Source organism: Phacochoerus africanus, chromosome X (genome assembly GCF_016906955.1).
Source record: "Phacochoerus africanus isolate WHEZ1 chromosome X, ROS_Pafr_v1, whole genome shotgun sequence".
Classification (NCBI taxonomy): domain Eukaryota; kingdom Metazoa; phylum Chordata; class Mammalia; order Artiodactyla; family Suidae; genus Phacochoerus; species Phacochoerus africanus.
This window is the reverse complement of record NC_062560.1, coordinates 1,663,578-1,688,902: the sequence shown is the minus strand read 5'-3', so window position 1 is coordinate 1,688,902 and position 25,325 is coordinate 1,663,578. Positions and strand designations below refer to the sequence as shown.

At 47.2% G+C, this 25,325-nt stretch overlaps 1 protein-coding gene across 2 annotated transcripts in view; it reads left to right on the top strand.

The window, feature by feature from the left end:
- The window catches only part of DHRSX (dehydrogenase/reductase X-linked), a 230,868-nt gene that overhangs the window by 204,070 nt on the left and 1,473 nt on the right, over positions 1-25,325 (top strand). For both annotated transcript variants that reach the window (XR_007132866.1, XR_007132865.1), the window contains exon 10: positions 11,528-11,599. The gene's annotated coding sequence lies outside the window, so the exon portion shown is untranslated. The remainder of the gene's footprint in view (positions 1-11,527; positions 11,600-25,325) is intronic.

Below are 25,325 nucleotides of genomic sequence, written 5' to 3'. Positions count from 1 at the left end.
GAGCAGGGTACCCTTAGACAGCATAGATGGAGCGGTCCAGCTTGGTCTTTTTCTAGTGACACACTTCTGTAAAATTAAAAGAAAATGAAAATAAAGGATGCAGAACTCTTAGGGCCGTGAGAAGCACACAGACAGTCGAGCCTCCACATCTCTCGTCTGCCTTCACCATCTGCACTGTCATTTATTGCCATCGTCACAGCCACCACTGGAGCCGGCAGATGCAGACTCGAAGCGGCAGGCGGCCTGCTCAGATTTCCACCATCCCGGAGGATAAGCCGGGAAAGGACCCCAGGAGGAAAGGGCTGCAGTGTCCGTGAGCTGGAGCGCTGGGAGTGGAACTGTTTCATCCTGTTCTGTGTGCAGAGCCCCCGTCGTGGGGGGCACTGCCGTTCACCCTGTTCAGTCCAGGCAGGGGCTGGAAGAGCAGAAAGCCTCCGGAAATCAGCCATGCATCTGATTTTGATTTCGGGCTGCTCGATCTGCTTCCTGGGGCTTCTGCTGCCTGAGCTCTGTGTCACCGTCCCCCCTCCCCTGAACAGGTGCGTCCAGAGCTCATTGCCTAGAGCCACCAGGCAGCTCCGAGGGCACAGAGGCACCTCGAGCAAAGTGCTCGAGGAAAAGGGACCTGTGGTTCCTGGTTGAGACTCGGATGTGGATTTCATTCTCCCCGGAGCCGGCGATGCAGCTCAGCGGATCCATTGGACACAGATGTTGAGGCACAAACCCGCTGCTCCTAAAACGGAGCTGGTGGTACCCGCCCCGTGGCGCTGCTGTGGGCGGCCATGGGCATGCCATGCCCGACACGTCACTGAGATGCCATGGTCCTTTGGTCCACGGCTGCTTAGTGTGATGAAATGAGGGCAGCTCTGACAGTCCTCCCGCACAGACTCCGCCTACGCACCGGAAAACTCAACAGACCGATGTCCTGTGTCCTCAGAACCACCCTGCCAGCAGCTTCGAGGATGCAGTCCCTCCTGCACATGCTTGGAAGGCGGTCCTGCACTAGGGTGCCAAGGACAGCCCCTCCCGTGCGTTTCCACAAGATGCTTTGGATGCGCGCGCCACCCTGTGTGTGCCGAGGCTCTGGCTTCGCGTCGTGATACCCAGTAGACGCAAGAAGCAATCCCAGGCCTGAGATGGAAGCTGCTCTTACTCCAGGTGTGAGTACCTTCTTCAGACGTATAACCTGCAGATGGCGGTTACGTGGCGTTCTTTTCATTAATACTGGTTCCACGGCGGTAAACGAACCTAGCGTAAGATTTGCCGTCTTAACCGTGGGTTTCAGATGGACGTATGGTGGAGGTGTCCTGTGGTGTCGATGCAAATGATTCGGGTATGCAGACATAAACACGCACCCAGCCTCATCTGCGTTAGCCCAGAAGACGGGTAGTGCTCCCTGTGCCAGACAGCAGGTCCCTGCGAACCGGCTATTCCATATTCCTTAGTGGGCATATGCCAGCCCAAGCCTCACCATTGTTTAAATTAAAATATAGTTGATTTACGGGGTTGTGCCCATTTCTGTGGCACAGTACAGTGACCCAGTCATGCATATGTATACATTTCCTTTCTTATAGACTCTTCCATCCTGGTCTATCCCAGGAGACTGGCTAGAGTTCCCTGCGCTGGACAGTAGGACCCCACAGCTTACCCATTCTCAGCGTCATAGTTTGATTCTACGAACCCCAAACTCCTCGTCCATCCCTCCCCCTCCCCCTTGGCAACCACACGGCTGTCCTCCACGTCTGTGAGTCTGTTTCTGTTCTGTAGGTAGAATCATCTGTGCCACATTTTAGACTCCACACTCCACATAAAAGTGGTCTCATATGGTGTTTGTCTTTCTCTTTCTTTACTCACTTCGCTGAAGTTGAGAATTTTTCGTTGCATCCCTGCTGCACATGGCATGATTTTGTTCTTTTTTATGGCTGAGTAGTATTCCTTTGAAAACTATACAATTTCTATTCATCGGTTTTACCTCTACAGGAACAGGAGAAAAAAGAGACAGCTGGTGACTCGCCATTTCTAAGAGGAGGGGACATGCCATGCCATGCAGGGTTACACGGGGCAGCTCCGGGGTGGGTCAGGAGGCAGGTGGAAGGGGAACGAGACAAGCACCTGTACTGTGGTTTCTGCAGGAGGGAACAGGTGAGGCAGGGGAGCAGGCTTACGGGGGGCTGGTGTGACATATACCAGCCGGTCCTGGGGTGCAGGGCTGTTCTAGTTGCTGGCACCTGGCCCTGGGGCAGGAGGACGAGGGAAGGTGCACGATGGCTCAGACTAGGGGAGCCCCACAGAGGAGGTGAGGGGCTCTGCCTCGGTCAGTGGGCATTTGAAAAGTGAGTCCTTGGCTCTCTCTAGGAACTGGGCCACACCTAGGAAGTCAGCAAGACCCCATAAGGTCAAAGCATCAGAAACACAGAAACTAGAAAGTGCATTATAATAGCACTTGTCTCCTGTCAAAAGACACTTAGGTGATTCCCCCTTTTTTCCCTGTTTTTTTGAAAATTATATTGAAGTATAGTTGATTCTTTTTTCTTTTTCTTTTCTTTTCTTTTTACGGTCCTACCCACAGAATATGGAAGTTCCCAGGCTAGGGTTTGAGCCCAAGCTGCAGCTGCCGGTCTACACCACAGCCACAGCAATACCAGATCCAAGCCGTATCTGTGACCTACAGCACAGCTCATGGTCATGCTGGATCCTTAACCCACTGAGCGAGGCCAGGGATCGAACCCGCATCCTCACGGACACTATGTCAGGCTCTTAACCCACTGAGCGAGGCCAGGGATCGAACCCGCATCCTCACGGACACTATGTCAGGCTCTTAACCCACTGAGCGAGGCCAGGGATCGAACCCGCATCCTCACGGACACTATGTTGGGTTCTTAACCCACGGAGCCACAACAGGAACTCTGATTCTTTCTACTTTCAAGGAGATGCTGGGCTGGGGGACGGAGTGGGGAAGACGGTGTCCCAAGTTGTGGGAAAATCATGTTTTCCTGCACCAGGTGGATCTGGATCTGTGCTTCGATGGAGAAGTGGGTCTCCTTTCTAGGACCATGTCCTGAATCGGTGCTCAGCAGCTCCACGTTGCCAGGCTGGTGGCAAGTCGGCAGGATGCTCAGGCAGGACCAGTGAGTGTCTCCTGCAGACATGGACCCCGCCTGGCTCAGATGGATGGAGACCGAGGAGGCGGGGGAACCGGTATAACGTGTCTCCTGCCTTTGAGGGGACAGCTGCGCCCGGAACTCACCCCCGCCCAACCACAGCTTCCCCGCCCCCAGCGCAGTGGACGGGCTGCTGGTCATAAAGCCACGCGTCATGAACTCATAAATCCTGGGCTTCCTGGTCCAGGTGTGGGCAGACCCTGTAAGGAGGTGACACCATCACTTTCTCTATAGGGTCCGCCTGGCATTTAACGCCTTGCCCCCAAGCACCCAGGTGTGGAGGCGTCAGGGAACGGCGGCGGTGCGGCTGCGAGGGAAGGCCAGGCAGAGAAATGTTGGGTCACCAGAGAGGAAGGAGGGGGCGCGTCCACCCGCATGGCTCTGTCCATCGTCACCCCGCAGAGATCCTGCTCGGGGACGGAGGCAGAGAAGGAGGTCAGGGCGGAGAGCTGGGGACGCCAGAGCCTCCATGGGCGGCAGGAGCAGGGCATCACGTCCCAGTGCGTCAGCGCCCACGCGCCCGCCCGGGGTGGCCGCCCGCCTCTGCTCACGCACCTGTCTCCTTCCAGGACCTAGACGCCTGGGCCTGGAGCGGGGGGTTCTCCTGGAAGATGCCCGGATTCCTCGCAGGGGTGGGGGGCCTTGAAGCTTTACCCACTCGGGGAGGAGAAGCAACGCACGGCCACCGTGAGGTCTTCCCATGAGATGCCCAGGGTTCTCAGGACCCGGGGGGCCCGGGGGGTGGAGCCTCCCCAGGCAGTGAGGCGGACGTTCACAGAAACGAGACGAAAGCTCCAGAAGGTGAACGGGATGGGGAGAACCCCCAAGTCTCGTCCCCCGGATGGGTGAGGAGGAGGGAGCGGTAAATGAGGCAGAAATCACACTGGAAGGAGATACGGAGAAACATGCCTGTGCTTTATTTAGCCTGAGTTTTTACTTTTTTAGGGCCACACCTGCAGCATGTGGAGGGTCCCAGGCTAGGGGCTGCACCGGAGCTGCAGCTGCCAGCCTAGGGCACAGCCACAGCAACGTGGGATCCGAGCCCAGTCTGTGACCTACCCCACAGCTCACGGCCACACCAGATCCTTAACCCATGGAGCGAGGCCAGGGATCGAACCTGCGTCCTCATGGAGACTCTTCGCGTCTTTTACCCGCTGAGCCACGACACGAAGTCCTGGAAGTGTTCTGATAGCAGCTTCAGGTAATGAGTAGGAGCTCCGACGCTATGTTTGTTCCTTTAAAGGACTCGGCTAATCCCACACCCGTCGCGCCCCCTCTGCCGTGGGCAATGCCGCCCTTTTCTGGTACGGATCCTCCTTGGGTTCCCCGGGCACAGACTTTTCATTATCCCTTTGCACAGAGGGGGAAGGAGTTTTCTCACTTTTCCTGTGACTTTTCTTGCCCATGGAGAGGTTTGCACAGACGTCTGTGGAGAAAACCGCTAGACAGGTGCCTTGGAGCTGGATGTGTCATGCGCCTCTGCCAAGGACAGCGGCTTCGCCATCACGAGCCATGACGTCTTCCCGAGAGTGGCCCGAGGCTCATGTTCACCTCCTCAGCCTTCTCTTGCTGCACCAGATCCGTGTCCTGCCTTCGTGCCCCGTCCTCTTTTCCTGGGGGCTCGGCGACATGGGCACTGCCATCACTGCCATCTCTCAGTCCATGAAGTGTCCCCAGCAGCCAAACTGTGTGACTGATGGATACTGACCGCCTTTCCCTGGGGTGACTGCTTGATCCTGAGTGAACCTGACACAGTGTGGCTGCCGTAGGAAGCTTGGCGTGCCCCGTGTTGGCAGCAGAAGAGAAGAGCCACACCAACACGGGGATAAAAAGGAATCATAGACCTCACTACTTATCCATTCTCAGTGTCAGGGTTTGCATCTACGAGCCCCAAACTCCCCGTCCATCCCACTCCCTCCCCCTCCCCCTTGGCAACCACGTCTGTGCTCTGTGTCTGCGAGTCTGTTTCTGTTTTGCAGAGAGGTTCTTCTGTGCCACAGTTTTTAATTTATATTTTTTACATTAAAGTATAGTTGATTTACAGTGTTCTGTCAGTTTCTGCTGCACAGCAGAGCGACCCAGTCACACATATACATACATTCTTTTTCTCATATTCTCTGCCATCACGGTCTATCCCAGGAGACCGGGGAGAGTTCCCTGTGCTGGACAGCAGGACCTCATGACTTATCCATTGTCCATGTCCTAGTTTGCAACTACGAACCCCAAACTCCCCGTCCGTCCCCTCCCTCCTCCTCCCCCTTGGCAACCCCACGTCTGGTCTCTGTGTCTCTGAGTCTGTTTCTGTTCTGCAGACAGGTTCATTTGTGCCGCATTTTAGATCCCACACAGAAGCCATAACCTATGGGGTTTTTTTTATCTTTCTCTTTGACTGATTTCCCTTAATTTGAGAACCTGTAGGTGCTCTATGCTGTACAGCAGAAATGGACTCGACTCTGTACATCAGCGATCCCTTCATAAAAAATAAATCTAACTCCAAAAAAAAAAGAAGAAGAAGAATTTGAGAGGTGGATAGGAGAGCCTCCCATTTTTGTTGAGATCAGAAGCTTCCTGAGAGGCTCTCTTGGGGGCTTGGGTTGGGGTGTCCCTTTCCACGACGGAAGGACTTCTACGTTCTCTGTGGTCCTTGACAGACTCCCTGGCTGAGGGAGGGAGAGGAGGCAGCTGTCTGTCCACAGCAATATTGTGAGGTCTTCCCGTGGCCCGGATGCTGGGAAATAGACCGCAAAGTAGATGCACCTGGACGTCTGCCTCACCTGCCTGGACATCCATGAAGGGGGAAGGGCCAGGCTGGCTTTTGGTGATGGTCTGCCGAGGTCCTGCATGTCCTCTGTCCCCACATGACCAGGAGCCCCAGCAGGTGGATGGTCATCTAATCCTGACAAGGACGAGAAACATGTGGTTAAGATGGAGTGATGCAATAGCCAGGACATGGGAACAACCCAAATGTCCATCAGCAGATGATTGGATGAGGAAGATGTGGTATATTCACACAGTGGAATACTACTCAGCCATAAAAAAGAATGACATAATGCCATTTGCAGCAACATGGATGGAACTAGAGACTCTCGTCCTGAGTGAAATGAGTCAGAAAGACAAAGACAAATACCATATGGTATCACTTATAACTGGAATCTGATATCCAGCACAAATGAACCTCTCCGCAGAAAAGAAAATCATGAACTTGGAGAATAGACTTGTGGCTGCCCGACTGGAGAGGGAGGGAGTGGGAGGGATCGGGAGCTTGGGGTTATCAGATACAACTTGGAATGGATTTACAAGGAGAGCCTGCTGAGTAGCATTGAGAACTATGTCTAGATACTCATACTGCAACAGAACAAAGGGTGGGGGAAAAAATGTATACATGTAAGAGTAACTTGGTCCCCGTGCTGTACAGCGGGGAAAATTAAAAAAAAAATGATGGAGTGATGGATACCTTTAGCAATGTGCCCTTGAGCTTCAGATTTTAGGCTAATTGGGGAAAGAAAAGGATAGACTGGTTTATGTGGGGACCGGACTTGGTGAGGGCAGTTGTAATGTGCTCCGGGATGGGGGGAAAGGAGTGTCTACACAAGAGAGTTTCCTGAGTGTGTAGACAGCTGTGTGGTTGTGACCCTGCAGTGAACACTTGTCATAAAATTGGGTCTCTGCCCATCTCTCTGGCCATCTCCCACCTTGGGCATCAGACTAGAAAGTCTGAAAGGTTTCGCCCAAATGATTTAAAGCAGTATGGCTGGGAGTTCCCTTGGTGGCTCAGGAGGTTAAGAACCCAACTAGGATCCATGAGGATACAGGTTCCATCCCTGGCCTCGCTCAGAGTGTTAAGGATCCAGCGTTGCCACAAGCAGTGGTGTAGGTCACAGATGCAGCTTGGATCCGGCGTGGCGGTGGCGGTGGTGTCGGCTGGCAACTGAGCTCCGATTCGACCTCTAACCTGGGAACGTCCAAATACTGCAGATGCAGCCCGAAAAAGAAAAGAGAAGTCGAAAGGAAGGAAGAAAAACAGATGATCTCAGATATTCTTGCATGCAGCTCTCTGGGGTTGGAATCAGAGCAACCCACGAGCGTCGGGGATTGCAGCATGACTCCTAAAAGCCGCAAAGGAACCTCTCCTGCTGTGTCTGTCGCCGTTCAGGAATCGGATCCCTTTTGCAGAGTCCATCAGCAACACGTGGCCGTCCTCATTGCAAAGGGCCCTGAGAGCTCAGCTCCTTGGGCGTTTGCACTGTCTAATGCTATGAGAATGGATATGATATTCTGTAGGTATGAACACGAGACTCCGAGGGTAGGGGTTGCACCCGACTCATTCGTGTCCATTATCCAAATGCTTGATTTTTCCATGGAACGTTCTGGGCTGTGTTGGCAGAAACTGACAGTTCCTCATCTCATCAGCTCCGGCTCTCTGCACACCCAGAGTAACTGGATTACTGGATTCCCGCGTATTCGATCCCAGGCACGTTTCCATCTGCCTCCGGAGACGCAAGCCAGGTTCGGTTCATCTGAGCTTGGGGAGGTCCCCCAGGCTTCGGTTTCACCGTGACAGGCAGACTCCAGGTTTGCTCTCAGCATAGGGACCGTGGCACCCACTGGGTGAGACGGGAGCGTCAGTTTCACTGGCATTCTCAGGCAGCCTTGTTTTCTGTCCTACAAGTTCCTATGGGAGAGATGCCAAGCCCTGTCTCAAATGCCATCCTGAACACACAGGGACGCTATTTCTCTCTCCCTTTCCTGGTCTTTGCAGACTCTCCCGAATTTGTAAATACCGATTTCTTTTTTGCTTCCTTCCTTTCTTTTTCTGAATTTTTTTTGGCCACCCTGCAGCATATGGAGTTCCCAGGCCAGGGATCACACCCAAGCTGCAGTCACAACCTAAGCTCCCGCTGAGGTAACGCCAGATCCTTCACCCACTGTGCCGGGGCTGGGGATCGAACCTGTGTCCCAGCGCTTCCAAGATACCACCGATCCTGTGGCACCACAGCAGGACCTCCAGGTTTAATTCTTTTTTAAAAAATTTCTTTTTATTATAGTGTAGTGTTGTGTCAATTTCTGCTGTACAGCATAGTGGCCCAGATAAACATGCTTTTCCTCATGTAATCTTCCCTCATGGTCTAGTCCAGGAGACTGGACAGAGGTCCCTGTGCTGGACTGCAGGACCTCATGGCTGATCCATTCTCAGTGTCAGAGTTTGCATCTACGAACCCCAAACTCCCCATCCAGCCCGCTCCCCCCGCTCCCCCTTGGCAACCACACGTCTGTTCTCCATGTCTGTGAGTCAGTTTCTGTTCTGTAGAGAGGTTCGTTTGTGTGCGTATTTTAGATTCCACAGAAAAGTGATATCATATGGTATTTGTCCTCTCTGTCTGACTTACCTCACTGAGGATGAGAATCTCTAGGTGTATCCACGTGGCTGCAAATGGCATGATTTCGTTCTTTTTTATGGCTGCGTAATATTCCGCTGTGTATATGGGCCACGTCTTCGTACTCCTTTTTTTAAGGTTTATTGAAGTTGAGTTGATTTATAAGGTGGTGGTCGTCTCTGCTATACAACAGAGTGACTCTGTGATCCATGCACACACATCCACTGTCTTTCAGATTCTTTTCCCTTATAGGTTATCACAGGATACTGGGTAGGGTTCCCTGTGCTCGACAGCCGGTCCCCGTTGGCCAGTCTACATAACCATTTAAGGACAAAGGAAGGCGGGCCCCTCTCCCCTTCCTTTCCAGTTCCACCATTATTCCAGCACGTGAGTTCTGGTTGTTCTGTTAATTCCGAATGCACAGGTCACAGAGATTGCGTTGCAACAGCTCAAATCCCTGATTGAATCTTTTTAAAATTTATTTTTTAAATTAAATTATCATTGATTTACAGGTTTGTGATAATTCCTGCTGTCCAGCACAGTGGCCCTGTCATACATATACATACATTCCCTTTCTTGTATTCTCTTCCATCCTGGCCTGTCCCAAGAGACTGGACAGAGTTCCCTGTGCTGGACAGCAGGACCTCACGTTCTAGTTTGCATCCACTTGAATCTTTTTCCGCAACAGAAGTCAGAGCCTGTGTGTGTCCCAAAGTCCTTGTATGTTGGCATCCTAGACTCTCTGCTGGTCACACGTTTAGATATTATAGTGGAGAGTGACTGTACGTATTCCTTTTACTCCATTACTGTATTGAAAGTGGGCTCCTAGAGATTCTCATCCTCAGTGAAGTCAGACAGAGAACGACAAACACCACGTGATGTCACTTCTATGTGGCATCTAAAATGTAGCGCAAATGAACCTGTCTACAGAACAGAAACAGACTCACAGACGCACACAACAGACGTGTGGTTGCCAAGGGGGAAGGAGCGGGATGGACGGGGAGGTTGGGGTGAGTAGATGCAAACTAGGACATTGAGAATGGATCAGCAGTGAGGTCCTGCTGCCCCGCACAGGGAACTCTGTCCAGCCTCTTGGGAGAGACCAGGATGGAAGATAGTATGAGAAACAGAAGGTATATATGTGTCTGACTGGGTCACTTTGCTGTGCAGCAGAAATGGACACAACACCGTAAATCGACTATCTTCGAATAAAAATAAAATTAAGGGAGGAAAGACGGTTAGCAAATTGAATTCCGTGATACATAAAAGGACAAAACGTCATGCATGTCCAGCTCCATGGTTTCCTAAACTGCAGAACCATGACCGTGGGGACAAGGGGACCCACTGACCACTCGAGCGCGGTTGCTGAGAAATTTTTTTCTAAAAAGTATTTCGGGAGTTCCTATGGTGGCTCAGTGGTAACCAGCCCGACTAGTATGCATGAGGACTCAGGTTCGATCCCTGGCCTCGCCCAGTGGGTTAAGGATCCGGTGTTGCCATGAGCTCTGGTGTAGGTCACAGTTGTAGCTTAGACCCTGCATTGCTGTGGCTGTGCTGTAGACCTGCAGCTACAGCTCTGATTGGACCTCGAGCCTGGGAACCTCCATCTGTCTCAGGTGGGGCCCTAAAAAAATATACAACCCCCCCTCCCCAGTATTTCAGAAGGGATGGGTCGTGTTCAGGGTGGAATGGCCATAGACTATAAAATGTGCTTCATGCTCTTTTACCTATTTAAGAGCTCAGCGTGTGAAGCGTTAATTTTTTCATTATTCATTTCGGAAAATAAATAAGCGAAAGTGTTCACAACAAAAAAAGTAAGCTAGTCAAAAATGGCCAGTTCTTTCCTGTGGCCGCATCACAGGCTTTGCCATCATCAGTAAGGCTGGATGATGGAAGGGGACACTTCCCCGGGGATGCTGAATTTCCCCCAACACATCTTCGTGGCTACTTATGTTCTCAGTAAAACTCTCCCTCTCTCGTATTCACATAATACTTTAAATTACAACATCGACACCTGCCTCTGCTGCTCATGCCTTCTCTCCATTTATTCTGTCTTTTTTTTTTTTTCCTTTTTAGGGCTGCACCTGCGTCATATGGAGGTTCCCAGGCTAGGGGTCCATCAGAGCTGTAGGTGCGGGCCTACCCCACAGCCACGGCAACACAGGATCCCAGCTGCCACCTACACCGCGTGTCACAGCAACACTGGATCCTTAACCCGCTGAGCAAGGCCAGAGGTCAAACTGCATCGTCATGGACACGAGTTGGGTTCATAACCCGCTGAGCCACACGGGGAACTCCCCGGTTTACTCTATCTTAAAAACACAATGATTTCTTCAGAGGACACCCACGATTGGAGCCCCCACGACGACTGAGCGTGAGCGACTTTGAACCTCCCATGGACGTCGCGTTCCTTTACTCACTCACCTTCTTTGGAAATCGCTCTTGTGCTTTGGTTTCTCTGTTGCTCTTCTGCTGTGAGCGGTTCTTTGCAAGGGTTAGTTAGAGCCGTGCTCTCCTGTTCTCTTGCTCCCAGTCTCTCTCCACCAGAGTCCAGGGCACGGAGAAGAGCCGTCCTCTTCCAGCCATGCCTCCACTGTCTCTTGTTGCCTATGAGCCCAAGCCCTTGGCCACCTGGTCAAGGCCTTCTATCCTCCAGCTTCCCCCAGATAACCCACCCAACTATGACCCACCCTGTGTCCTGCAGCTGCCCTTGAGTCTGTGTCATTCCTAGAGCAACGCTATCCTCAACAACTACAGTCTTGTGCTCCTGGCATCCTCCTCTGTCTTAGGCATTTTTTGCCCTTCACCAGAGCAAGTGCTACCCTCTCTCCAGCTCCCCTTGGAGGGTCCCTTCACCGCTGCGTCTCATCTTTAACTTCCACCCTTGGGTTTTGTTCTCCTCCATCCCATCCCCTTATCTTTACACAAGGCATCTTCCACTGTCTCCTCCCATGACTCCACTCAGAAGCTCACATCCATGTCAATTCCTAGATCAGGCGAAAGAGGGAACTTTAAAGCTGCCCGTGGAGGAAGCCCTTCTTGCACCAGATCTTCATGAAGAAGGTAAAATGATGTCTCTGTTCTCGTTGGGCTGCCAGAGATGGGGGCGGGGGTAAGGTCCTTGGTACCAATCCCCAAATCCTGAGTTGACCCCTGCATCACAGTCCCCCTGTTTTTTGTGAGCCATCATTCTAAAGCAAGAGATGGCTACATCCTAGTATTGCAGTCACCCAACCTCAGTGCCCTTCCTTGTGAATCTTTCTTCTTGATGCCTCAACTCTGACTGGGAGCCTGGAGTCCTATTAACAGGACCATGTCTTTATGCTTTGTGTCCCCGAGGCTGGGGAAGTTCCTGGTACATTACGCATGCCTGTTGAATGGAATGGATGGATGGATGAGTGGATTGATGGATATGGATGGGTGAGTTGATGGATTAATGGATGGATGGATATGGATGGATGAATGATGGATCAGTGGATGGATGGATGTATATGGATGGATGAGTTGATGGATAAACAGATGGATGGATCAGTGGATGGATAATGTATCAGTGGATGGATGGATGAATGGATGGATAGGTAGATGGATGGATAGTGAATGGATGGATGCATGGACTGGTGGGTGGATGGCTGGCTCATCACAATGGCAAGTCTCCCTGCCTCATTTTCCAAACTTTTCATGTCTGGAGTTCTTTCACCAGCCTTATCCACCTGGACAGACACCTGGCCATGTCACTTTGGCAGCCTGGTACCATTCATCTGTTTGAATAACCATTTGAACCTGTGGAGTCTCAGGCTGGCCTTGTTGAGTCATGGTTGTCAGCTGGGCTTTCTTCCCAGATTGACTCAAGTTTGGGTCTCAAGCTCTAACTTTGCTAACAATACACTGCCAAGCCTCGTTGATGGGGCCAGGATGCAGCCATCAGCCCACAGCAGCTCAGAAGGAACTGACAGATTTGGTTCCCCTGATTTTCTGTTGCTCCCCCCGTGGGACCTGTGACCATGGGGAGACTTCCTTCCTTGGTCTAGTTACATGCAGCCATGTCTGAGCTAAATAACCAGGCTTCCTCCTCCAATTCCTTTTCCTAATACATTTCCCAGCACAGCTTCCATATGTATCTTCTCTGATTTTCATCTGAGTTTGATCTCAAAGATGCTGACCCCTAGAAAAATCTAAAGCCACTCTTTCAAAATTAGTGGATGGGTCCACCTGAGTGTTTTCATTTCCAGATGGCCAGATGTCTCTTTGTTTTTTTCTTTTTCTTTTCTTTTTTTAAAACTTTTTTTTAAAAAGCTGATTTACAATTTTGTGCCAATTTCTGCTGTACAGCAAGGCGGCCCAATCCTACCTAGATATGCATTCTTTTAGAGATGGCTCTTCTGGAAGGGCAAAGTAGCATAAATGAACATTTCTATGCCTGTGGTTATTCAGGACAGCATGTTCCTCCAGAGAGAAACCAAACTTGTTCAAGGGAAGAGGAAGGAGAGAAAGACATGGTATTCACTTGAGTTTCCATTAATGGATCCCCAAGGAGCCGTGAGGTAACACACAACAAAGGAGTGTAAGGGATGAATCTGTGCTGGAAATTGCTTAGGAGGCTCAAACCAGACCAATTTGTTATGAGGCCATTTAGGAGCTGTCTCCCAAGGAGGTTTGATCATCACTTTTCCTTGTTTTTCGGCACCGAGGAGGCTCCACTGCCCAAAGGAAAGCATCAGTCAGACAACTGTCTTTGAGGGATAAAGACACGAGGGAGAGTCCTTTCAGGCCAGGTTGTTTTCTCAGAAGCCTAAGTGGCCATTCTGATGACTCATGAGAGGGGATTCAGATTCTCAAGGATGAGAGTTGTGGTGAGGAGGAGGAGGCTGCTGATGGTGAAGGGGAGGGAAGTTATGATGATGATGGTGGGGATAATGATGCTGAAGATAACAGTGATGGTGAAGGTGGTGACGATGGTGATGATGGTGGAGGTGACAGTGAAGGTGGTGATGGTGATGGTGGAAGTGATGGTAATGATGGTGGAGGTGACTGTGATGATGGTGGAATTGACGGTCATGATGGTGGAGATGACGGTAAAGATGGTGGAGGTGACTGTGATGATGGTGGAGGTGACGGTGATGATGGTGGAAGTGATGGTCATGATGGTGGAGATGATGGTAAAGATGGTGGAGGTGACGGTGATGATGGTGGAAGTGATGGTCATGATGGTGGAGATGACGGTAAAGATGGTGGAAGTGATGGTCATGATGGTGGAGATGATGGTAAAGATGATGGAGGTGACTGTGATGATGGTGGAAGTGACGGTCATGATGGTGGAGATGACGGTAAAGATGGTGGAAGTGATGGTCATGATGGTGGAGATGACGGTAAAGATGGTGGAGGTGACTGTGATGATGGTGGAAGTGACGGTCATGATGGTGGAGATGACGGTAAAGATGGTGGAGGTGACTGTGATGATGGTGGAAGTGACGGTAATGATGGTGGAGATAATGGTAAAGATGATGGAAGTGATGGTCACGATGGTGGAGATGATGGTAAAGATGGTGGAGGTGACTGTGATGATGGTGGAAGTGACGGTCATGATGGTGGAGATGACGGTAAAGATGGTGGAGGTGACTGTGATGATGGTGGAAGGGATGGTAATGATGGTGGAGATGACGGTAAAGATGGTGGAGGTGACTGATGATGGTGGAAGTGATGGTCATGATGGTGGAGATGACGGTAAAGATGATGGAGGTGACTGTGATGATGGTGGAAGTGACGGTAAAGATGGTGGAGGTGACTGTGATGATGGTGGAAGTGACGGTCATGATGGTGGAGATGACGGTAAAGATGGTGGAGGTGACTGTGATGATGGTGGAAGTGACGGTCATGATGGTGGAGATGACGGTAAAGATGGTGGAGGTGACTGTGATGATGGTGGAAGTGACGGTCATGATGGTGGAGATGACGGTAAAGATGGTGGAAGTGATGGTCATGATGGTGGAGATGACGGTAAAGATGGTGGAAGTGATGGTCATGATGGTGGAGATGATGGTAAAGATGGTGGAGGTGACTGTGATGATGGTGGAAGTGACGGTCATGATGGTGGAGATGACGGTAAAGATGGTGGAGGTGACGGTGATGATGGTGGAAGTGACGGTCATGATGGTGGAGATGACGGTAAAGATGGTGAGGTGACTGTGATGATGGTGGAAGGGATGGTAATGATGGTGGAGATGACGGTAAAGATGGTGGAGGTGACTGTGATGATGGTGGAAGTGACGGTCATGATGGTGGAGATGACGGTTAAAGATGGTGGAGGTGACTGTGATGATGGTGGAAGTGACGGTCATGATGGTGGAGATGACGGTAAAGATGGTGGAGGTGACTGTGATGATGGTGGAAGTGACGGTAAAGATGGTGGAGGTGACTGTGATGATGGTGGAAGTGACGGTAATGATGGTGGAGATGACAGTAAAGATGGTGGAAGTGATGGTCATGATGGTGGAGATGACGGTAAAGATGGTGGAGGTGACTGATGATGGTGGAAGTGATGGTCATGATGGTGGAGATGACGGTAAAGATGATGGAGGTGACTGTGATGATGGTGGAAGTGATGGTCATGATGGTGGAGATGACGGTAAAGATGGTGGAGGTGACTGTGATGATGGTGGAAGTGACGGTCATGATGGTGGAGATAATGGTAAAGATGGTGGAAGTGACGGTCATGATGGTGGAGATGACGGTAGAGATGGTGGAAGTGATGGTCATGATGGTGGAGATGACGGTAAAGATGGTGGAGGTGACTGTGATGATGGTGGAAGTGACGGTCATGATGGTGGAGATGACGGTAAAGATGGTGGAAGTGATGGTCATGATGGTGGAGATGACGGTAAAGATGGTGGAAGTGATGGTCATGATGGTGGAGATGATGGTAAAGATGGTGGAGGTGACTGTGATGATGGTGGAAGTGACGGTCATGATGGTGGAGATGACGGTAAAGATGGTGGAAGTGATGGTCATGATGGTGGAGATGACGGTAAAGATGGTGGAGGTGACTGTGATGATGGTGGAAGTGACGGTCATGATGGTGGAGATGACGGTAAAGATGGTGGAAGTGATGGTCATGATGGTGGAGGTGACTGTGATGATGGTGGAAGTGACGGTCATGATGGTGGAGATGATGGTAAAGATGGTGGAGGTGACTGTGATGATGGTGGAAGTGACGGTCATGATGGTGGAGATGACGGTAAAGATGGTGGAGGTGACGGTGATGATGGTGGAAGTGACGGTAATGATGGTGGAGATGACGGTAAAGATGGTGGAGGTGACTGTGATGATGGTGGAAGGGATGGTAATGATGGTGGAGATGACGGTAAAGATGGTGGAGGTGACTGTGATGATGGTGGAAGTGACGGTCATGATGGTGGAGATGACGGTAAAGATGGTGGAGGTGACTGTGATGATGGTGGAAGTGACGGTCATGATGGTGGAGATGACGGTAAAGATGGTGGAGGTGACTGTGATGATGGTGGAAGGGATGGTCATGATGGTGGAGATGACGGTAAAGATGGTGGAGGTGACAGTGATGATAGTGGAGGTGACAGTGATGATGGTGATACTGGTGATGGTGGAGGTGTTGGTGACGATGGTGGTGTTGGTGATGATGGGATGAAGGCAATGGTGATGATCTTCATGGTGCTTTTTGCTAATAAGCTGTCAGGCTCCTGTCACGTAGACAATAAGATCGTGCACACTTGAGCTTTGGGTTATCTTGCGAGATCATCCTTTTTGGTCTTAGTAAACGTGGCTTAAGGAAAACACCCGAAGTCTGTTTTAGACACTGTGTGGAAATGACCAAGGCTTGTCCCAGAATTTCTGCCCAGGATTTTGGAAGGGAGGATGGGGCAGAGCTGTTGGTCTTTTGTCCACTCATTTGTTTGACCTATGGGTAGTGCGGTCATTCTTGAAATCAGTACTGCACATGAAACCATATATATAAAAATAAAGAAGCAGGTTGTGATGGAATGTGGTGGAAGATAACATGAAAAAAAGAATGTGTGTGTATATATATATATATATGTGTATATTATATTATGACTGGGTTACTTTGCTGTATAGCAGAAATTGACAAAACATTGTAAATCAATTATAATACAAATTTTTTAAAAAATAAAATAAAGAAGCAGGCAAGATGATGGTGATCGTGCAATAGTGTTTGTTGAATGAATAAATGATGGCCATAAGTGCTTGGAAAAAGTTGGCCCAGATAATACCTGTAAGGTCTACATCTTAACCTACAGTATGATTGTGCTTCTTTCCAATGGACAGGATTCTTTCCTGGGAACACACACGCACATTTCAGAATAGATCAGATCAAACATCGTCTGTGTCTATTCTCCTGACTCCCGTGTCCCAAAGTGAAGGCAAATCTTGTTATAAAAGGGTACTGGCAGTTAGCTGCAGGGGATTTCTCTTTCTGCCTCGAATCACAGCAGTTCCTGGCTTGGGGGTGCTGAGAGGGGTCATTATTGGGAGGCATTCCTTCGTCTCCTGCTCCTGGCCCATAAGCATGACAGATGCTCCCATCTCACAAAAGCCTCTTCTAACCTTGTGCTGCTTGCACCTGCTTCCCATTTATCTCAGCCCGTTTGTTGTCTGGCTGCTTTTATTTTTTTAAATCTAATTTTATTGGAGGAGAGTTGATTTACAATGTTGTGTTAGTTTCAGGTGTACAGCAAAGGGATCCATTTATACATAGACATGGATCCATTCTTTTTTAGCTTCTCTTCCCATGTAGGTTGTTACCGAATATGAGTAGATTTCCCTGTGCTAGACAGTAGGTCCTTGTTATTTATCTGTTTTATGTGTAGTAGTGTGTATATATCCCAACCTCCCAATTTATCTCTTGTTAAATTAGGCTTGTTTCTGTTTTGTAAATAAGTACTTTTGAGTCATTTTTTATTAGATTCCACGTATAAGTGATATCATGATATTTGTCTTTCTGTTTGGCTGCTTTTAAAAATAGCACATTATTGGTGTTCCCATTGTGGCTCAGTGGTAATGAAACCAGCTAGTATCCATGAGGACGTGGGTTCGATCCCTGGCCCCACATAGTGGGTTAGAGGATCTGGTGTGAGCTGTGGTGTAGGTCGCAGATGTGGCTCAGATCCCACATTGCTGTGGCTGTGGTATAGGCCAGTAGCTGCAGCTCCAATTCGACCGCTAGCCTGGGAACTTCTGTATCCCTCAGGTGTGGCCTTAAAAGGCAAAAAAAAAAAAAAAAAAAAAAAAAAAGAAATGTGTATTGTGGCAGCTTCCAGTTCCTGGCTTCACATTCACTCCTCCTTTTCCCCAAGTATTTCATTTTAGCAATAATATTTGTATTAATCTTATGTGTTGACTCAGCCACAGGATATGGATTTGTTTGTAGTCAGAGACTCATCTGGATGTTTCTGTGGGGTGTTGATGGCTGAAATTGTTGGACTCTGAGTAAAGGAGATTGCCCTCCATGATGTGGGTGGGCCTCGTCAAATCAGTCGAAGGCCTGAATAGAACACAAGACTGACCTCCCCAGAGCAGGAGGGAGTTTTGCAGCAGGTGTCCTTTGGATTTGGGCAGCAACACCACCTCTTTCCCAGGTTTCCAGCCTGCGGGTCTACTTGCCAGATTTTGGACTTGCCAGTCTCTGTAATTGTATGGGTCAGTTCCTTAAAATGAATCTCTGCCCCTCCCCCTTCTACATACACACACCCCACCATATATACACACACATACATATATATTTCTATATGCTTATACCTGTATATACACACTCTGTTCTTTTCATCTGGACAACCCTAATACAATAATTTTGCTGTGGACACTAACATCAAACATCTCCTACACACAATCTAATTGCCCGTCATTCTGAGTCGTTTCTTTAGCAATTACTGTTACGCAAGTGTATTTGTAATTATAGTGTTCAAATTTTTAATTTAATATTAATTCATGAAATTTTTATATGGCTTTCTCCATTTTTTTTTTTCAGTTATAGCTGATCACCGTATTGTGTTAGCTTCAGGTGTATAGCAAAGGATTCTTTTTTCCCTTATAGGTTATTACAGGATATTGACTAGGGTTCCCTGTGCTGTACAGTAGGTCCTTATTGATTATCTCTTTTATATACAGTGGTGTGTACATGTTAATCCCAAACTCTTAATTTAATCTCTTCCCGCCTTTCTTCTCTGGGAACCATATGTTTGTTTTCTATGTCCGTGAGTCTATTTCTGTGTTGCAAATAAGTTCATTTGTACTATTGTTCAGATTCCTCATGTAAGTGTTGTCATATGGTATTTGTCTTTGTCTTACTTGCTTCATTTAGGGTGAGAATCTCTAGGTCCATCCACGTTGCTGCAAATGGCATTATTTTATTTTTTATGGCTGAGTAATATTCCATTGTATATATGTACCACATCTTTTTTTAATCCATTCCTCTGTTGATGGGCACTTGGGTTGTTTCCACGTCTTGGCTGTTGCAAATAGTGCGGCTGTGAACATGGGGATGCATGGATCTTTTTTATTTAGAATTTTCATATTTTCCAGATAGATGCCCAGGACTGGATTGCTAGATCATATAGTAGTTCTATTTTTTTTAATGATTTTTATTTTTTCCATCATAGCTGGTTTACAGTGTTCTGTCAGTTTTCTACTGTACAGCAAGGTGACCCAGGCACACACATAAATATACATTCTTTTTCTCACATTTCATGCTCCATCATAAGTGACTAGATACAGTTCCCAGTGCTATACAGAAGGATCTGATTGCTTTTCCATTCCAAAGACAATAGTTTGCATCTAGTATTTCTGTTTTTTTTTTTTTAAGGAATCTCCATAGTGGTTGCACTAGCTTACATTTCCACCAACAGTGTAGGAGGGTTCCCTTTTTTCCACACCCTCTCCAGCATTTAGTATTTGTAGAATTTTTGATAATAGCCATTCTGATGGATGTGAAATGATACCTCCTTGCAGTTTGGTTTTGCATTTTTCTAATGATTAGCAATATTGAGCATCTTTTCATGTGCCTTTGGCCATCTATATGCCTTCTTTGGGGAAAATGTCTATTGAGATATTTTGCTCAATTTTTGATGAGGTTGTTTGGGTTTTGTGTTTGTATTATTGAGTTATATGAGCTGTTAGTAAATTTTGGAAATTAAATCGGTCACATCGTTGGCAAATATTTGCTCTCAGTCTGTAGGCTGTCTTTTCATTTTGTACATGGTTTCCTGTGCTGTGAAAAAGCTTGTGAGTTTATTTAGGGCCCATTTGTTTACTTTTGCTTATATTTCTATCACCTTGGGAGACTGACTCAAGAGAATATTGCTATGATTTAGATCAGAGAATGTTTTGCTTATGTTTCTTCTTGGGGATGTATGGTGCATTGTCTTGTATTTAAGTCTTTAAGCCAGCTTTTGAGTTTATTTTTGAGTGAGGGAGTATTCTAACTTCATTGGTATATGTTCCCTAATAGTTTAGATAGCAGCATAGTGTTTTAATGAGAAAGGTACACTTTCTTTGACCTCCTCTAAAACAATGCCGAGGCAGCATCTTTATGCTTCCCTCTGCCCCACATGTCTATTATTTACTTCTATTATTTACTTAGAATAAAATCCTGATGAACAAGTCTCTGTGGTCACTCTGTACGGACTGTTTGCATTTTGTTGATACCCAGCTGTCTTTGCCTCTTCCGTTTCTGCCCCTAAAGAGTCAGGCTTCACATTTGGAAGTGGAGTTGCCCAAGTAATACAAGATACCAGTTAAATTTTATTTTCAGTTATACAACACTTTAAATATCAATAAATACCAAATATTGCACAAGAAACTATGCATTGTAGTTTACTGTCAATATATCCAGTGCAATATTTGAGACAAAGAGTTTATTTATTAGAAGTTTGTCCTATGCTGTAGATGGGACATGCTTATACCAAAGAACACATATTTGTTTTTTATCCGAGATTCACATTTAACTCTGTGTCCTGGGTGTTGATTTCCTAAAGCCAGCAACCCTACTGGCAACATCTGTCTAGGACTTAGAGCCAGGCTGACGAAGCCAGTTGAATCAGAATGTTCCTTATTCCTCAATATTTTGCAATCTGACTTCTGATGGGACAACTGGAGTGAGTGAAATTGTGTCTTAGGTCCTAACTTTTTTTTTTTTTGAGCACCAGTGGGAAACCACTGAGAAACCCTAAACCAATAACTGGGCAACATTTATTGAGGGTGGGTGTGTATCCAGCCAGGAAGGACCCAACCAAGATTGCTTAGCTTAACAAAAGAAGTATATAGGTATGCTGAGCACTGTGCTAGGCATATGTGGTCAAACCAGTGGGTTCATGTAGACCAAACCTATTTTTTTATGAATAAGTTCTGCTGGTTCCAGCCAGACAGGACACGGGAAGAAAGGCTTCCAGGCGTATTCAAGGAAGACAGTCTCAAGTGCAAATGATGCATTTGCATGAGTCTGAGGGAGAGTGCAGCTCAGTGTTGCAGCCTGGGTGCCTTCCTTGCCCTAATTTTGCTCTGTCTTGCTGCCAATCCACTACAGATGAGAAATACAACAAAAGGTCATCACGTTAGACCATAAACCCAACTCAAACATCTCTTGTCATGCTCAAACCCTTAGTGGTGGCATTATGACTATAGAAATCTTATTTTTGCCTGTAGGCTGGAGGCTGCTCCAGAAAAAAGAGCAGAATTACTGTCTTTCTGCTTTGCTTAGTCTGTATCTTTTTGTTTGACGTGGCCTTAGTGTCCAATAAATATCAGTTGAATTAGTAAAGCAGTGATGACTGTTATGATTATTTTCCAAAGGAGTGAAGGGAAATCAAACTCCGGATTGATCCTTTTTTTACACACGTCCCCATCACTTCCTATTATTTTTCCAAAGCTTGTAACCAGGAAGATATTGGTCTAAATGATCAGATAAATGGGTGTGAACATCACAGTAGAGACAGACACCCCTCCCCACAGAGGAAGCTACACCTGCTGAGAAATGATCTATTCAACAGAGATATTGAATGTTTAAAATTAAGTTTTCAAAGATGGAAGTTGAATGCTTTTCATCTGTCCTGACACAATTGTCCTAGATAATGAAAAGTGGTTTGAAAAGTGTGCAAAATCACTCTGGTGAATTTTCCCTTGAGTTTGGGGTGAGTAGATGCAAACTATGACACTGAGAATGGATCAGCCGTGAGGTCCTGCTGTACAGCACAGGGAACTCTATCCAGTCTCTCGGGATGGACCACGATGGAAGATAATATAAGAGGAAAAATGTATGTATGTATGTGTATGACTGGGTCACTGTGCTGTATAGCAGACATTGACTCAACATTGTAATTAACTCAAAACTATACCCGAATAAAAAAAAAGAAAAATAAAACAGAGCAGTGATGCTGATCTTTCATTGCCTTAATCCTTTAAACAAACGAACCCGGGAGGGAGGCAGCAGAGGGAGTGTTCAGAAGAGAAGGTCACATCACGAGAAGAATGACTTAGGGAATGAGACCCTGTCATGGACAGCTGTCTGATCTGACCGGTAGAATGCCATCATTCCTGTGTGAAGTCCTGTGCTTGGCAACCGCAATTTCCTCCTCATCCTGTACAGCTGGGTCTTCCTTGTGACTTGTCACCCTTCCACTAAGTGGCTTTTAGCATCGCCCATTTGAAAGGACATGAAGCGTGCTGGGTTTTACATGTTGATTGTTAGGTCACCAGTAAGTGTGAAATGTCCCCTGCGGTTTCCAGGAGCATGTGTGTGAGTGTGTGTGTGTGCACACGTGTGTGCATGCTGGAGTGTCCGTTCATGGTTCTGGTGGATGCCCTTGGTTGCAGATTCCTGCTGGCATTTCACTTGCCATGGACACTCTCAGTTAGGACTTCCTCCAGATTGCATCCCCAAGCATCCCAGCCAAGCCTGCACCATGATGCCTTCGTTATGTGGTCATAAAGAATCACCATTTATCTAGCCCTCAGGATTCGAAACATCAGTCCATCAACACTTAATACATTGATGATGTGAAATATGACATTACCTGGATAAAACACGTCCATCTAAAAAATTGCCTTTCTGCAGCTCCTGTCATGGCTCAGAGGTTAACAAATCTAACATCCATGAGGACCCAGGTTCGATACCTGGCCTCACTCAGTGGGTTAAGGATCCAGCATTGCTGTGAGCTGTGGTGTAGGCGGGCAGCTACAGCTCTGATTCAACCCCTAGCCTGGGAATCTCCATATGCCACAGGTGTGGTCCTAAAAAGCAAAATAAATAAATAAATAAATAAATAAATAAATAAATAAATAATAAAATAAAAATTGCCTTTCCTAGAATCCCCACTGTGATGCAGTGGGATCAGTGGCGTCTCTGCAGTGCCAGGATGCAGGTTCCATCCCCAGCCTGAGACTGTGGCTTAAAGGACCTGGTGTTGCCATAGCTGCGGCATAGGTCGCAACTGCAGCTCAGATCTGATCCCTGGCATGGAAACTCCATATGCCGTGGGGTAGCCAAGAAAGAAAAAAAATTTTTCTTTCCTTTTTGTCTATGGTATGTTTCCGTTAGCAAGCGCTCATTTCAGATGTGGGTCCTCATGGCATCCTGGACCTGATACAAAACATGAGTAATATTGTTTTGTACATTCAACATTTGTAGAGATTTGCCTACATGTTTGCCAGTGTCTGAGCCCTTTGTTTCTTTTGATGTTCTGACACCACCCAACAGGGGTTCGTGTCAGCTCTCTTAATGCACAGTGTTTAAAATCCCCTTCAGGGACGGTCTACTCACAAAAGTGTTCTTCGACTGTTGTTTCTGGAGCTTTATTATGCCACCCCCTTTGGAAAGATATTTTCTCTGGGATCTACTTCCTTTCAATGCTTCCATTCTTTTAGTCCCCTCTCTCCTCATGGTCTGGCTTCCATTGTTTGATAGAAGTCAGGTGTAATTCTTTGAAAAGATGTCATCTTTTATTCCCTGGCTGCTTTTAAGCTTCTCTCTCTGTCTTTGGTCCTTGGAAAGCCCATGTGAGGCATGTGTGCATGTGTATTTTGTTTTATTCTTCCTGGGATGGGTTCCATTTCCTGTACCTGTGGGTTACTGGCTTTCTGGTTAATTCTCCACCACTAGTGCTTCATGTGCTGCTGTGCCCTGTCTTTCTGCAACTCTTCTACCTCCTTTTTGGGTATCTTCACTCTTTCTTGACGTCTCTTTCACATGTTTTCGTTCTGTGTCCCTGAGCCCTGGCTTCTGGAAGCTGTAGTCTTCTGATTCACCGATTCTCTCTTCGATTCTGTCTTGCCTACTTTTACCTCCATCTACTGAATTTTAAATTTCAGTGTTTGTGTCTTGCACGTCTAGAAGTTCTATCGTGACCTTTTCAAATCATACCGGCCTTCAGTTCATTGTGTAGGTTGTGTTGCCATCTCGATCTGATCATCCAAACCTCTGGAACCTTTGTTGCTGTCTTTTGGGGTCTCATGCATGTTGGGAGTTGCTCACAGAGACCTAAGTCCTTATGGGCTTTGTCCTCTTTCCATTTAAGACTCTTTTTTCCTTGTGCCTGAATGAGGGACAGGCCTCCAGAGAAGATGTGCGTTTGCTTCTTTCGGGTGTCTCTGTAGGGCTGCATCTGTGATGTAATGATGCTGTTCATTCTGAAGGATTGGGATCCTTGCGGTATCTGCCTAGAAACACTATCCGTTAGGACCATTTCAAACCTAATTCAGAGTTTGGGATTTTACCGGGGGCAGTACTGCCTGCGTGAGGTGAATTTATCCCGCTAAGTGTCACGAGGGTAGATTCATATGTTCAAGGACTCTTCTTTGCCTTATTAATGTAGTGCCAGTATCTGCCTTCCTGCAGACTTCGGGAAGCTGTGTATGTGTCTGGTCCACGCTTCGTCTGAGAAGGTCTTCGCTGGTTCTCAAACTCATCAATTTCAGGTCTTCTTTTCCTTCTAAATAATGATTGAGGACTCACATACCTTTTGCCCATATGATTTGTATCGGCTGATATTTCCCATATGTGCAACTCCAGCTGAGCAGATTGTTACATATGTACTGATGGATACAAGTATCTTATTAACGATAAGAAATCCATTCTGTGTTCACACAAATAATATATTCTTCCTGTATGAAGAAGAGCGTATATTCTTTTTTCTTTTTTTTTTTAACTGAAGTATAGGTGATTTACAATGTTGTGTTAGTTTTGCTATACAGCTGCAGCAAGGTGATTTAATTATACATATTTATACATTCTTTCTTATGTTCTTTGCTAGTATTCCTCTTAGGGTAGTGAATATAGTTCCCTGTGCTGTACAGTAGGACCTTGTTGTTGCTTATCCATCCTACACATAACAGTTTGCATGTATTAACCCCACACTCTGAATCCATCCTTCCCCAGCCATCCCCCTTGGCAATCACGTCTTCCCTCTATGCCTGTGAGTCCAGTTCTGGTTTTGTGTCGTATTTTAGATTCCACATACACATGAAGAATATATTAATTCTTATTATACAGAGAGTATCTTACATAAACTATACATATATATACATATATATATATATATATATGTATATATATGCTGTATGTAGCATAGTGTCGCTAATCTGAGAGTATTAGTGACAGGAATGACGTAGTTTTCCATGTTTGCAAATCCCATTAATGGCTGGCGGGTATTAAAAAAGAGTTTGACACCAGTTCTGCTCAAAGTGTGGTACAGTGAGCCTTGCTTCTGTCTTCAATCTGCTGTTTTTCATAATAATGATGAGCTGATATTTGTCT